The sequence below is a fragment of the Triturus cristatus genome, chromosome 6 (assembly GCF_964204655.1).
Source record: "Triturus cristatus chromosome 6, aTriCri1.1, whole genome shotgun sequence".
NCBI lineage: Eukaryota > Metazoa > Chordata > Amphibia > Caudata > Salamandridae > Triturus > Triturus cristatus.
Window position 1 is genome coordinate 965,514,955 of NC_140589.1, and position 13,853 is coordinate 965,528,807.

The window sequence follows — 13,853 nt, forward strand, 5'->3', positions numbered from 1 at the left end:
GCAACTATCCTTCACTGCACCGTCTGGTAGCTGCAGCTGCTTTCCTTATCTGCTGCTGCTGCTACTGACCTGGAGACCAGGAGTCCGAGGTCCTCCTCCACCTACAAGCTCCAGCCTGCAGCCCATCCCTGGTGGTCCAGTGGTAGAGCATCATGCTCTGCTGCTTGACTGCCCTTCTGTCTCTTTGTTGCTGTCTCTGTCCCTCTTTTTACTTTTCTCTTTTCGTTTTTCTTCATCTGCCTTTTGGATTTTCCTTTTTTCGTCCTTCTTCCTTTCTCCTGCCACTGCAATACCCCATGGCCCACTCCCCCTCCAGTGTCCCTTCCCGCTCCCGAGTTTCCCGCCTCACAGCTGTCCATCCCCCCCACAGCACTACTTAACGGTGGCCACTGTGCAGTGGCGCCACTGACGTATCAAAGGCACGCTAAAGGCAAGCCTGGACCGCTCCCACCGCCCGTGACCCTGCTTCTCGGACATTCTACCGCTATGATGCCAGCACCCTCCTCGCCCTCAACCTGGGACACCACTCCACCTGCCATCTAGCATCACCGAAGAAGACCCTTGGACCATTTGCCACAGCTGTCCATCCCCCCCACAGCACTACTTAACGGTGGCCACTGTGCAGTGGCGCCACTGACGTGTCAAAGGCACGCTAAAGGCAAGCCTGGACCGCTCCCACCGCCCGTGACCCTGCTTCTCGGACATTCTACCGCTATGATGCCAGCACCCTCCTCGCCCTCAACCTGGGACACCACTCCACCTGCCATCTAGCATCACCGAAGAAGACCCTTGGACCATTTGCCTACTGGAACTGCAACTGCACCTTCAGCCACACTGACACACCAGCTTCTCTCGCCACCCAGCCGACCAACAGATCATCCATCCGGTTTAACTGCATCCTCCTCAACGTCCGGTCCTCCACAAACATGCCACAAAAATCTGAGACATCCACAACGCCACAACCCCTGGTCCGGACCGGACCGGACATCGCCATCCACGACAGCTACAAGATCACCAGAAAGGACCGCCTGACCATCCAGGAGGAGGCATCGCCATCATCCACAAAAGCACACTCTGACTGATCACGCACACCAACGACCCAACGACGACCATGGAGCTACTCCACTTCTAGATTCAGACCAACCCCAACACCACCCTCTGCGGCACCCTCGTCTACAGGCAACCCTGGCCCTGACCCTCCTTCACTGATGCCATTGTAGACCTCATCGCACCCCATGCTCTCGTATCCACCAACTGCTTCCTACTCAAAGACCTCAACTTCCACATGGAAAACCCTAGTGACCAGAATACTGCCTTGCATCTGGAGAACCTCAACAGCATTGGATTCAAGCAGCTAGTCACTGCACCGAACCACACAGCTGGACACACGCTCGACCCCATCTTCTCCGCCAGCGGGAACATGAGCTACAGCCACACCACCGAACTCTCCTGCACAGACCATCACTGCGTGCATCTCGGCGTCACCACTCCCACCGTACACCATCATCATCACCCCCTGTCACAGCTGGATGAAGGCCACTGAAGAACTTATCGTCAACTCCCTCAGCACAACCACTATGCCAAATCCAACAGACACCAACACCGCAGCACGCGACCTCCACCGATTGATCTCCAACTACGCCAACACCCTGGCACCCCTCAAGAACAGACTGCCCAAGCAACACTCCAAGAAGGCCAGCTAGTTTACTCCCACCTTCCACAAGTCCACACGCACCAACAGAAGAGATGGAGGAACAACAGAACCCTGGAAACTCAAGCAACCTTCAATTCCGCCATCAATGCACACCACCTACTCCTGAAAACCACAAAGAAAATGTCCCTCCAAGACAGAATTAACTACAACGCATACAATGGCAAAGAACTCTTTGCCATCATCAAGGAGTTCACCAAGTTCAACAGTGAAACCACAGATGTTTCCCCATCCAAGACCTCTGCATCAAACTGGGCTTTCCATCACAAGATCAGGAAAATCTACGACAGCTAGACCCAGCCAGTATGCCCACCACCCTCACACACAACCAAGCTGCACCCCAACAGACCATGAACTGCTGGACCCCGCTCACAATAGAAGACACACTCAAGGCCATGAAGAGCATCCACTCAGGAGCACCGATTGATCCTTGCCCCTACCACATCGTCCACAGAGCAGCCACCGCCATTCCCCCCAGCTTCGCCGCAACATCAACTGCTCCATAAAAACCGCCCCCTTCCCGATGGCTGGAAACGTGCTAAAATCAACCCCCTGCTGAAGAAACTGTCCTCGGACCTGACAGTCCTCAAGAACTTCAGACTCATCTCCCTCCTCCCCTTCCCAGCCAAGGTCATCGATAAGGCCATCAATGCCCAACTGTCTGAGTTCATCAAAGTGAACCACATCCTGGACACCTCCCAATCCTGCTTCCAAAGCAACCACAGCACAGAGACCACACTTCTCGACCGGGGCGAGACCACAGCCCTCATCCTACTAGACCTCTCTGTCGCCTGCAACACCATCTCCCTCCACACCCTAATCACGAGACTCCGTGACGCCAGCTTCCGCGACTAGGCTCTGGACTGCATCCAGTCCTTCCCCACCTGCCTGAACCAACGAGTCAGACTACCACAGTTCCTCTCAGAACTCACAGAGATCAGCTGTGGAGTGTCCCAGTGTTCGTCCCAGAGCCCCACCCTCTTCAGCGTCTACATGGCCCCCCTCGCAGTCATCATCAGAAGCCACGGACTCAACATCGTCTCATAAGCCAACGACACCCAGCTGACCCTCTTCCTCACCAACAAACCCGCAACCCCCAGAACCAACTTCCACAGTGGAATGGAGGTTGTTGCTACCTTTATGAAAGACAGCTGCCTCAAGCTGACTCAAAAAAGACCAAAGTACTCATCCGGGGACCTACCACGTCAGCTTGGGACAATTCTTGGTGGCCAGCCGCTCTGGGATTTTCTTCCACCCCCACGGACCATGAACCGCCAAATCAATGCAGTTTCCTCAGCCTGCTTCTTCATGCTCCGCCTGCTTTGAAAGATATTCAGATTGATCCCCACAGAATCCAGAAAGACAGTCACCCATGCACCCATCACCAGCAGAATCAACTACGGCAATGCACTCTATGCCGGCGTTCCCCAGAAACAGCTCAAGAAACTACAGAATGTCCAAGACACCGAAGCCAGACTGGTACTCGACATACCCTGTATATACTAAGAGGGTAACTGTTCCTAAGAAAATGAGAAAAGTGCTGAAGAGTTGGTATGTGTGCTGTTAGTGCGGTCAGGTGAAAGTGAGTGTGGGGAATTTCTCCTTTAGAATATAGTGCCCTCACACACCCTTTCGAGTGTCATGCTTCATCATCGGGCGTTGCTCCTCGTGGGGGTGGCGCTGCAGACCCCCACGGGCAAGAGGGCTCTTTATCGGAGATCTTCTATGGAGACGCCGCAGTTGTGCATGGGGGTGTGTGGGCCTATAAAAGGGGAGGTGAGTTGGTGCATTAAAAATGCTATGTGGAGCCCAGAACCTAAGTTTTTATTCACAGCTACGCGTAGCAAAGATTAAAAATGATCCTGGAGCTCCTCTTTGGAAAAAAAGATTGAAGGCAGGTGTGCAATTAACTGCTACTCTCAGGATGGGTGAGTGGAAGTCCTACAAATATGGGGTCAACATGTTTCGCGCATTAATGCTGGTCCTTAAGGGATCTGTCAGCGCTTCGTCAGGACCGGATATAAGGTGAGAGAAAAAATATATATAAAAAAGAAATTATAATCTAAAGACAAGGTTCCAGGGAAGTACAGAGGATCCGACCAAACGCCTTACCACTCGTATTAAGAGTATGATCAGCGAAGCATCAGCTGAATGTTGGATTTCACATCAGGAAGCCAATTTCCTTACCGCTGAAGACCCACGAACCCCCTACTTTTACACACTACCTAAAATCCATAAAGGGGTCACCCCTCCACCGGGCCGCCCGTTTGTTTCCGGCATTGACTCTGTCTTAGAACCATTGAGCAAGTACTGCGATTTCTATCTACGCCCCCTGGTGAGCAAAACTCCTACCTATCTCAGGGACACCACTGAGGTTCTCAATCTCATAGAACTCTTCCCTGATCCTGATAAAATTGACTTCCTAGTGACCATGGACGTAGAAGCCCTTTACACAAACATTTTGAAGTACGCTACACTAGAGGTACTAGAGAACACTCTCCGCAACATCGAACCTTGGCCTTTTCTAACACCTATTTCATTCATCTGCGACTGTGCCTCCCTAGCTCTAAAAGAAAATTTCTTTGCCTTCAAATCACAGCTCTTCCATCAAATACAAGGTACGAGCATGGGAAGCACATTCGCTCCTAGTCTGGCCTGCCTATACATGGCCCATTTTGAAGAACAATACATCCTTGGAGAAACCAACCCATTTAGTGAACACATTCTACTATGGCGTCGTTATATTGACGACATTGTCCTGTTTTGGAAAGGGGATGAAGAACAATGTATCTCATTCTGCAATTGGGTTAATACTCTGAACCCGTACCTCAAATTCACGAGTCAAAGATCTCGACATGAGATCCCTTTCCTGGACCTACTCATCTCTCTGGATAATGGCTACTTACACACCACGAATTACAAAAAACCTACAGATAGGAATAGTCTCTTGACCTACGATAGCCACCATCCCAGGGCACTCAGAAACAATCTTCCGGTGGGCCAATTCCTACGTCTTCGTAGGAACTGTGACACTGTCAAGGAGTTCGAGAAACAGTCTAATCTCCTCAGGCACAACCTTGAAAAACGACACTACCCGAGCAACATCATTCGCCAAGCACATAAGAGAGCTAGAAACAACCCTAGAACGGCTCTCCTTGAGACAAAGGAAAAATCTGAACTAGACACCATTACATGTGTCACCACATTCACGCCCAGTTCCAACAGTATACAGAAGGTCTTCAGGAAACACTGGGCCATATTGAATTCGGGTACCTTCGAACCAGGCCCGCCGCCACTCTTCGCATTCAAACGTACGCAAAATCTAAGAGATCACCTCGTACATACAAGACCCAAACCACAACTAACATGTAAACCTACACTATGGTCCTTACCACCAGTAGTAGGCCATTACCCTTGCAGCTCCTGCTCAACCTGTGCAGAAACCACGATTTCAAAAGAAATCGACTTGGGCTTGACAACACCTTGGCGCCAAATCAGGCACACGAACTGCAATACCACCAACTGTGTCTATACAATACTATGCCCTTGCAATAAGAGATATGTGGGCATGACCACCAGAGCAGTCAAGACACGCATTGGTGAGCACAAAAGCACAATAAGACGAGGCAGAACTAACACCAAACTACTTACACACTTTGCAGAACAAGGACAGACTGCGAATAGTTTGAGATGGACCATCATCGTTTCCAATCCCAACTGGACTAAACACACTCTGTTTAAGCAAGAACAGCGATGGGTTCATAGATTGAGATGCGACACCATAGGCCTTAACGACGAAATCCCGTGGGTCGAATTAACCTGACACTTAATCAGACCACATAGACGAGGGTCGGGTCACAACTCTGCAGAAAGGACCCTACAACCCTTCTTTTGGCTTCTCCATGACCTTAATGGCCCTCTCCTGATCTCTATCCCAAGATTCATGATATGTTCATCATCCGAAATCTAAAGAACCAAGCAACTTCAAATATCCACACTCGCTGCTAAACAACTGCATTGTATCAGGGATATATCAACAATCACCATGCCCTTGACACAGAATTACTGTCTGTCCTATATTTGCCACTGACTATCCGTTCTGCACGTTATTACACCTGGCTTGTTCATATACACCATCTGTAGGCATTCTGTCCCCCGATGCGATACAACCCTTTCAATATGGCCGCCGTTTTCCCATCACTTTCTCAAGGGTGTGCCATCGATACGAGACTACATGCACACGTGTATACTGACGTCACCGCGTCACTTTCACACGGGATTGCCATCGATACAAGACGCCAAGCCGTGACTACACGCACACGTGATTACAAACGTCACCGCGTCACTTTCAGAAGCTGAGACCCGCCCCCACCACCAGGCTAGAGTCAATTAGGAAGTGTATTTAAAAGACCTTTCTTCCCACCCTCCCTTATCAATCCCGGCGCACCACGGAGGAGGGGTAGGTTTCCACACCCTGGGCAATCGAGCACTCATGAGTATATATTCTCCACTATAGATTTGGCTATCTTTTTCCGACTTACGAACACCATCTGCAACGGTGTACTGATATTACATCTCCTTTTCACAGTCTCTCTTTTTGCCGTCTCCGAGGCGCCGTCGGAGCCAATTCCCTGTATTAGAAGGGTAGGCACATCGCTTTCAGATCTAGCATGACTACCACTTCCCACATATTGGGGAGTAGCACGTATAAGTTCCACACGGAACTGACACACCGCCAGCTTTGCCTCGTATTCTTTACACGATACGTATCTACAGACATTTGTCTTCTGATCTCTTACCACCATTGAAACTGAATCACTCACACGGTTCTGTTGTAGAATTATTTTCACATGCTGCTGGCCATTTGAGGGGTTGTTTTTACAAGGCACATGATCACTGTTAATTGCCTATAGAACATGTACCCCAACACAGCGGTCAACTGCACAAGGATTATGACGCTCCGGCACCAGGTCGTTTTACCTGCATGTTAATATTGTGAGCATGCCTGTTTGAATGAACACTTACTGTGTTTACTTGCAATATAAACACAACATGCGATTTTTTGACCATCGTTGGAAAAATGAATTACAGTATATGTTTTGTTTGTCTCTTTTCTGTCCATATGTGTGTCTTTTTTATCTCACCAGGTTGGGTATAGGTTCCTAAAAGAAGGTGTTACTATCAGCGCGTGGACGCTTTATCCCTTTATTACTAAGGTACCACAGGTTCAGAGTACTGTACTTCCCTGGAACCTTGTCTTTAGATTATAATTTCTTTTTTTATATATATTTTTTCTCTCACCTTATATCCGGTCCTGACGAAGCGCTAACGGATCCCTTAAGGACCAGCATTAATGCGCGAAACATGTTAACCCCATATTTGTAGGACTTCCACTCACCCATCCTGAGAGTAGCAGTTAATTGCACACCTGCCCTCAACCATTTTTTCCAAAGAGGAGCTCCAGGATCATTTTTAATCTTTGCTACACGGAGCCGTGAATAAAAACTTAGGTTCTGGGCTCCACATAGCATTTTTAACGCACCAACTCACCTCCCTTTTTATAGGCCCACACACCCCCATGCACAACTGCGGCGTCTCCATAAAAGATCTCCGATAAAGAGCCCTCTTGCGGGGCCCATGGGGGACTGCAGCGCCACCCCCACGAGGAGCAACGCCCGATGATGAAGCATGACACTCGAAAGGGTGTGTGAGGGCACTATATTCTAAAGGAGAAATTCCCCACACTCACTTTCACCCGACCGCACTAACAGCACACATACCAACTCTTCAGCACTTTTCTCATTTTCTTAGGAACAGTTACCCTCTTAGTATATACACTGTATTCTGAGGGAGCACGGGTACTGGACCTTTCTCTAATTATGCTCCCGGTCCCCCATTCTATTTGTTTCACGACTCGACATACCCTGCCTCAGCCACATCACGCACAACCTCCGACAACTCCACTGGCTCCCAGTGAACAAGAGAATCAATTAAACAGGATCAAGTAGGAATCACATGTAGACAGCAATAAACTTTTTTATTTTTTAATATGGTTTTTGACGTTATTTTTAATTTTACAATATACATTTGACAGCCCTATTTTTATTATGTAATAAGCATCTTGTCAATGGTGTTATTTATCTGTGCAGCATGCTTCTGCGCAAAGCAGACTAGTTTTGGGAGAAAGGCTCTGTTGCCTGCAAAGAAAAAGATACACAAACATAAATATAAATTTCAGATGGGGGTTAAAGAAAAATGGAAAACATTTGTACATTTGTAGGTAACTTGAACCCTTGACATAAGATAATCATGACCAAACAGCAATAGTGATTCACGAACTGCATTGACAATTGCATTACTTATATTTCAATACGTACATGCAAGAGTTATAACTAATTTGGCTTTCAATACACCTCCTTCACAAGTGAAAACAGGATAGGTGTTAACATTTGTCCTGAATTCTTATGATCATTATGAGGGCTCAGTTGCACAATAACTCAGTACCAATGTTTACACTATTACAGTATAGACCCTGAACAGCAGAGCTCCCCAGGCTTCCGAGCTCCTTGTCAAGTTTCCCAGATCTATGCATAACTAACTGCTATGGTGTAGGTTTTTAACTTTCCATTCTGGGATTTGTAGTTCTTGTTTATGATTTGTTTTTTGACTTTATATTTATATAGCGCACGAATGCCAAGGATGTCTAGGCGCTGTGTGGGAAAAAAGGTTTGCCATGCATAACAGAGACTGTGGCTTTAGTTGTAAAACAGTCAGGTTTTTAGTGATTTTCTAAAGAAGACTAATGTGGGGCTGAGTTTGATGTCCATAGGGTGAGAGTTCCATAGTTACACTGTGCTCAGAACAAAATTTCTGCCTCCCCATCGAGCTTGCTCTGTGATGATCTTAAGTTTCTGGCTGGATGGTGCCAGGTGAAGTGTTGTTTCAGGAACAAGGGACCTGTCCCATGCAAAGCTTTGTAAGCCAGGCATAAGGATTTATCCACATAAAACCAGGAGTACACTTCTCAGAAGTCAAAGACTTAACCCTATACAGGAGTAGCTAGTCAAGCCTGAACCAAGGATGCTTGGTAGTTACAAGGAAATAGCAGGGTGATAAGGGCCTGAAAAGTATGGGATGGGTGGAGATACTTGATCTCATGATTCAGCAGCTTACTTTTCTAATCTCAGAAAGTGCTACAGACTCAGTGCCTTACCACTGAAATTTGCACTGGTGAAAACCTATTCCACACAATTTTTCTCTTTGTGAAGCTCATATGTTCTCACTACTTTTTAAGTGAACAATATCACAGTATGTTTGAGACAAAACCATTTTCCTCTGTAGTTTATTGTAAGAGTATTAATGATAGTGTACAAATAGTTTAAAAAAAAAGGCAATTATGAATTAAGATCAGTTGAACTTTCTGTGGTCCTTTTTAAATGGTGTATAAATCATACATATGTAAAATAAGGTTTCACAATCCATCTATAATATGGATACAAGCATCAACATGCCCTGCAAAGTCAATAAGTCTGTCTATCATGTGGAAAGGTGGGAAAGAAGAGGAAGAAGTGGGCGCTGGAAGGCGAGAACTCTGATGTAAATATGAGCTAACTAGACAGTGCTTGGAAGGATGGAGGAGATGTCAATGTGGTGAGAACAGTGGGGAACAGGATTGTCATGGAGCCATTTTAGTTTAGAGATTAGACACTTAAATTCTGTTGGGGGAGGAGCAGGTAGTGTGAGATGAGGGTGGATATTGGACACCCATTTTGAAGGACAACAACAAACCATGCAGATGGGAGTCAAAAGATCAACCATATGGCTCACACCCCTCCATTGATATTCCCTGTTGCTTACCCTTTCTCTCTCAGAAACATAATAGATCTGGTTTAAAAGTACAGGGCTGCTCCTCTGGAACATCCCAGATGTGCCATGCCACAGTGAGTGCTGTGAAGACACAAAAAGAGAATGAGGAAACACTCAGTCAAAGTATTGTGCCACTGTCAATAAGCATATTGCCCACCCCCAAAATACCACTTTCTTTTCTCTAGTCTCCATGGTTTGCTCTGCATAAGCTGCAGAAGAGTTGGAGGCTCCCGTAAACTCTCCTTTGTCATGTTGTTTGCAGAACCCACTTTAGATTGTATGTAGCCTGTACAATGCCAGTTGATTTTGTAGCACATAAGCATTGCTATGACTGCTTAATTGGGCAGGCAAAAGTAACAAATGATGGACAGAATGCTGAACAATGCAAACATTCACAAAGATCTGGGTTAAATCCATCATTCTTTTGCTCACCACGCCACCCCAGTTTGGACCAGCCATCTGGGTAGGCCAGTAGTTGGAAACTAAAGGGATAAAAGATACCATTGCTGGACAAGCTGTCACCAACCAATTACATGCCCACATTGAAACTTATGACACCCTAGACACTGATGAATCACATTAGAATGGGATTCTTCCTTACAGGCAATGAAAGGCCCACTCTAACTCAATTGCCATTTTTTCTTGTATGTTTACACCTCTTTCCATTGCTTTTTCACCATTAGAAATGTTCATTCTGATGCAAGAGCGATATTATCTTACAAAGTTCATATGCAATCACACTATCAAGGAAAATTAAAACTCATTCAGTAACAGGGGACTCATTAATGCACCACCCTCTGCAACAAAATATGACGGCAAAAGCTGACAACCTTTCCCAATATTAGGAATGACTTTTTACATAACAATAAATCGGAATTCTGCTTAAAACATGGAACAGCAGCTACAGCAGTGAATATCTGTGTCAACTTGTGAGATTCAGCTAAGGTTTCCAAAGCAAGTTGATTATTTTCAACCACTCTGGCTCATCTTTATATCACTGGTCTGTTGCACGCATCAGTGACCACTCCGCTGCAGCTGTTTGAATTCTCCCACCCTGCGAGGTCACATGAAGAGTACCGCATCATCCTTAATACTAATCCTTCTAATAAATACTTGACAACCGCATGGACTTAAAAACCACAGCCTTGCCTTCCACAGGATGACAAGTAGATTTACTTGCAGGTCACACAAAACAATTCATCAATGTGACAGAAGACCTCAAAGCAATAGAGATGTGGATGACGCCGAGCAGGCTGATGACACTCCATGGCTCCAAAACAGAAATCCTGGTGCTGAGACACCACTTCCTTACAAATACTGGCACTCTGACATGCCCAACCTTCTTTGGGGACATTGTTCCATAAAAACCAAAGTCAGATTCATTGTTTTGTATAGCTACAAACCACAGTCTCAACTGACAGAAGCAGTGGTCAATGTCACTTTCTACTAAATATAGCTCCTCGAAAAGATCTTACCTCTCATCCCAAAACATACCACCCATGGAGGTAGGAACATCAGTAAATGTTACTACGACAATTTCCTATACATCACTCCTCCTGACAAACCAAAGTACTATGAACAACTGAAACTTGCCGTTCATCGTTCACCAGTCACACTTTTGTCCACATAGAAAAGCATATACCAATTACGCCTCAATAAAATAGTCTACCTTTGCATAACCTTCAACTGCCATTAACGTTCAACACCCTTATACCTACAGAATAAAATCATGCACCACCAGCATACCATCTATGGGGCATATTATCAAGAAATGGTGTTAAAACTATCGCCGCTTTAGCGGCAGAAAACTGCCGCTAAAGCGGCGATAATGGGCTTGGTAATATGCCCTTGAGAATTCCCATAGAAGCCCATGATCTGGTGTCAACATGGGCTTCTATTGGAATTCTCTGCGGCATATTATCAAGCCCATTATTGCCACTTTAGGGGCAGTTTTCTGCCTCTAAAGTGGCGATAAGTTTAACGCTGTGCTTGATATTATGCCCCTAAGATTTAAAGAAATCAATCTTCTAATGGTCACTGGAACCAATGAAAACACTTCAGAGTCACTGGCTTTCAATTTTGCAATATCCTCCATCCATACACTCAAAATACCACTAGTAACATGACCTTCAGGATTCAAAACTCACCTTGATCAAATTATTGCTTTCACAACCGCTTAGCAATACAATTTAAAACAATAAGAATGTTATGCAATAAGACGTGTCTTGCAGAAGCCTAGAAACAGTTGATATGAAGTGATTGCTTAACTTAACAAATAAACATAAAAGTTTCTCAAGAATCATGGTGTAAGAATGACGGGGTTATCTGGGGCTTGGAGGATGGAGATGACATTGGTCTGAGTTAGATAAAATAAGAATGTAGGGTCAGATTTATCAAGGCTTTGTGTTGGTACAAAGTCACAAAAAGAGATGTGCACTGGTGTAAAGTCACGATAAAGTATTACATTTCAGTGCAAACGTTTATTTGTGTGGAAGATTGACTAAAAATAACGCAAAGCAGATGTTTTTGTTACTTTGCATTGCTTTGCGTCAAGGGGTGTTTCATGGATTGTACATGGGTGTTCCCATGTAATTACCCTAGGAATTTAGCACAGAGCCCCATCTACTAACAGTTGTAGACATTAGTTTGCACCAAAAACAAATACGCCTCCATGAGGAAGGCACAAAGTCGGAGAACATCTTTTTTCTCCAAACTGTTCTATCATTGCATGTGTGTATAGAACACATACAAAGTGGCAAAGTTTAAAAGTAAGTTTAAGCAAAGGATTTTGTACTGGAGGGTTATCATTTCTGTACAAAACCTTTCTGGTTCAAATGTTTCTGCATGTTGCTAGGCAACCTTAAGGAGAACGAGCACTTGGGAAGATGGCAGCAGTGCAATATCTTTGTCGATATGGCACTGCCCAGCTCCCTTCTTTCCACTCAACACACCACATAAACTTTGCTTGCTCATTAGAGTTTAATGGGAATTTCAGTGTTGCAGAGAAAATAATAGTTAAGAGATTTAGGGCCATATATAGGAAGCCCAATACCGGTCGGCAACGGCCGATTTTCGGTAAATATCCCGTTACCGACCGGTATTCAGGCTTTTGGTATGTAGGGGGCACATTTCAGGATTCGGTAATTTACCGAATCGGTAAAATTACCGATTCGGTAATTTTACCGATTCGGTAAATTCCGAATCCTGAAATGATATGTAGGGGGAGTGTGTGGTTGTTGTGGGGATTTGTTATTTACCACCAACTAAAAGTTGGTGGTAAATGACGAATAGCTGTAAAAAAGCATTTCTTTGCACTTTGAAGTGTGCAATGTGGCAGACATACATGCCCTAAGGGCATGTATGTGTGCCACATGTGCACACATGCAGGAATCAGGGGTGGCCCATAGGAATCAATGGGAAGCCAGTTACCATTACCGAATCGGTAAATACCGATTCTAAATTACCGACCCATTCCGAATCGGTAAATATTACCGATGGATTACCTACATAGCATTTACCACTTCATAAATACCGAATCGGTAAAATTCGGTATTTATGAAGTGGTAAATGTTAGGCTACCTACATATGGCCCTTAATCATTTGGAAGGGTATACAAGATTGCAGAAGATTTTAGGACAATTCACTGATAAAGAATTGTAACAGCTTACACTGGGAGGGGAGAAAGGAAACACTCACACATGGACCTGTCCACTGATCACTTACCCTCTGCCTTCCTGAAGTGTGATTTATAAGGCGACACACCAATGTGATGCTGCTCTCGTGTGTTTCATCTGAGGTGCGTGTGTCTGGCAACTGTAAAGATTTGAAAAAAAGTGTGAGGCAAGACCACTGCCAACAGTCACAACAGAACCCTTTATTTTTACCTGCTTGTAGTTCTTCTATTGACATGTAATAGACTTTTGAAATAACGACCTATAGATATATCGGGACCAAAACACATTTTTGCCACTATCAAAAAGGAATGAAAAATATTGTAGAAAAACCAATTCAGTTTCGTAAAGCAGTTTTCTGTTCATAGGGCTGATGCTTTAAGGCAAGGCAAGAAAGCTTTAGAATGCCCACCTATTGAACAAAGCCTGAACAAGGCATGTTTGAAGTGTCTTGGGAGCGGTCAAGCAAAATATGTCTTTGCTATTTATGGGGAAAACTCAGACATCGTTTCCTTCTGTGCAGAGAACCATAAGGAAGATGCAGGATTAAGGTGAAAATACACAAAATAGGTGGTTTCTAGCCGTTTGCAATCATGGCATAAAGA

The 13,853-nt window shown here is 45.3% G+C and overlaps 1 long non-coding RNA gene across 1 annotated transcript; it reads right to left on the reverse strand.

Annotated features, from left to right (window-relative positions):
• Positions 1–7,772: 7,772 nt before the first annotated feature.
• On the reverse strand, positions 7,773–13,391 carry LOC146820860 (uncharacterized). Its single transcript, XR_014962632.1, has 3 exons — positions 13,301–13,391; positions 9,569–9,658; positions 7,773–7,908 (listed from the first exon to the last, which is right to left on the reverse strand). It is a non-coding gene; the product is annotated as an uncharacterized LOC146820860 (long non-coding RNA).
• Positions 13,392–13,853: the final 462 nt, after the last annotated feature.